General features: G+C 35.7%; 2 non-coding genes across 2 annotated transcripts; both read left to right on the top strand.

Annotated features, from left to right (window-relative positions):
• The first annotated feature begins 432 nt into the window (after positions 1–432).
• Trnat-ugu (transfer RNA threonine (anticodon UGU)) lies at positions 433–505 on the top strand. Its single transcript has one exon. It is a non-coding gene; the product is annotated as a tRNA-Thr (tRNA).
• A 576-nt stretch (positions 506–1,081) lies between these two features.
• Positions 1,082–1,154, top strand: Trnat-agu (transfer RNA threonine (anticodon AGU)). The gene has a single exon. It is a non-coding gene; the product is annotated as a tRNA-Thr (tRNA).
• Positions 1,155–2,555: the final 1,401 nt, after the last annotated feature.

Here is a 2,555-nt window from a genome sequence, read left to right as displayed (position 1 = left end):
AGCAGTAGATAGCTGCTTCATCAATACCAACATCAGCAGTAGATAACTATTTCATCAATACCAGCATCAGCAGTAGGTAGGTACTTCATCAATACCAGCATCAGCAGTAGATAGCTACTTCATCAATACCAACATCAGCAGTAGATAGCTATTTCATCAATACCAACATCAGCAGTAGATAGCTATTTCATCAATACCAACATCAGCAGTAGATATAGCTACTTCATCAATACCAACATCAGCAGTAGATAGCTACTTCATCAATACCAACATCAGCAGTAGATAGCTACTTCATCAATACCAACATCAGCAGTAGATAGCTACTTCATCAATACCAACATCATCAGTAGATAGCTACTTCATCAATCTGACATCAATACCATTGTACCCCTAACTAAACATAGGGAAAGGTAGAGAGTACAAGCAACACATGGCGCCGTGGCTTAGCGGTTAAAGCACCTGTCTTGTAAACAGGAGATCCCTGGTTCGAATCCGGGCGGTGCCTACATTTTTTTCATTTATTTATCTTATATTTTCCTTTTCTTGGGGAGGGGCAAGGAACCTAGAGGGAAAAAAAACGTTTGGAAGGGTAATCTCCTTTCCCATGCCGCCACTGTTTATTTATTTATTTATTTATTTATTTATTTATTTATTTATTTATTTATTTATTTATTTATTTATTTATTTATTTATTTATTTATTTATTTATTTATTTAACAAGTTTACTTTACAAGTGACTAACTTTGGAAAACGGTTGCCTTACCAGAGGTCTATACTTTGAATTTATTTATTTATTTATTTATTTATTTATTTATTTATTTATTTATTTATTTATTTATTTATTTATTTAGTTAGTTAGTTAGTTAGTTAGTTAGTTAGTTAGTTAGTTAGTTAGGTAGTTAGTTAGTTAGTTAGTTAGTTAGTTAGTTAGTTAGTTAGTTACTTACTTACTTACTCACAGTTAGTTTTAGTTATCTAACAAAGTTTACAGTCGTCCAAAATATTTTTTTACACAAGATCGCAGAGCACCAACTGAGATGTAAGAATTCGCAGTTTTAAAATGCTGTATTCAGCAACAACTGGCGCCGTGGCTTAGCGGTTAAAGCGCCTGTCTAGTAAACAGGAGATCCCTGGTTCGAATCCGGGCGGTGCCTTCATTTTTTTCATTTTTATCTGATCTCAAATAAAATTATTTGTATTTATTAATTTAGTTATTTAGTTGCTGTGACGGCCCGAATTGTTTTCCCTTTCTTGTATGCAAAGTGATGGGAAGGGGAAAAAGGAACCAAAAGGGAAAAGAAAATGTTGGGAGGGGGAACCCCCTTTCCCATGGTGCTGCCATTGTTAAGTTATGTATTAAGTTACTTATTTATTTAGAGAGTTGGTTAGTATAAGCTAGTTACAGTCGAGCTACAATAGACTCGCTTGCCAGTCCTATATACGCCGTACCTGTGTATATTGAGGACTGGCTTACGCCATTTTGGATGTCAATGGGAAATACACACTTAACGATTTGCGCCGGTTAGAAACTTGAAATAAAATCTTTAAAATTTCATCAATGTATATAAAAGTGGTACCAACCGTATTGTGCTTGCTAATTTAAGACTCGGTTGAAACAAAATTAAGGATCGAAAGCATTTTAGTGTCCAAAAAGGCAAAATTATCGTCAAAGTTCTGCCGAAATCGGCACCCTTGCGAAGGGTTCAGAATTCGAATCGGGAACGAAAATATCCGATCTTTGCGATCAAAAACACAAAAATACAACTTTAAACATACTATTGGCAAAAGACATTATTACCAAACAATACAGAATAGAAAATTTGACATCATTTTCTCAAAATATTGAAAAATTTTGCTCACTAGACATCGAAAAAGTACGCAATCCAATTCCCGTTCAAACGCGTGGGAAACTGAAAGTGCGATAATCGTGACTAAGCTACAATCGAGTTCGATGATTTCCAACAACAGTAATATCAGTAGTAAATAGCTGCTTCATACCGACATAGTAAATAGCTAGTCCATACAGGACCAACGCAATATTTAGTACTAATAATCAACGCCGTCAGGCGTTGGTCCTTATAGATTGGAGCTCTACCCCCAGCAGCGCAATCGAATTACCATAAGCAGTGATCTGAACCAACCCAGTTAATGACAACGCAATAACTCCAAATATGGTTGGTAACCCCGCCCATCATTTAACCGCATCTGTTATGTAACTGGGACGAGTACGCTAGTCATCTCAATCGATTGATTTTGAGATTGCATGGATCAAAACACTTCACACTTTTAAAGTAGCTTGGTTTACCAGTGTAGGCCTAAATCGTGATATCATATTGATTTATTTTGTAAAATCAGTGCAGTCATTATATTAGTCTGGTTCTATTTTGGAAATGTGCTTATATAAGCATCAAGCGGCAAGTTGGAACTCCGTGACCCTCAAAAAAGACCCAAAAGACCCTCAAACACCCTACATACTCATAGTCATATAGGAGGCAAAAATTAAACATGCTCCATATTCACTAAAACATGTCAAATTATTTGTCTGGGTCTAAGGA

This window comes from Amphiura filiformis, chromosome 17, assembly GCF_039555335.1.
Source record: "Amphiura filiformis chromosome 17, Afil_fr2py, whole genome shotgun sequence".
In the NCBI taxonomy this organism is placed as follows: domain Eukaryota; kingdom Metazoa; phylum Echinodermata; class Ophiuroidea; order Amphilepidida; family Amphiuridae; genus Amphiura; species Amphiura filiformis.
Note: the sequence above shows the minus strand (reverse complement) of the source record. Positions and strands in the feature narration are given on the sequence as shown.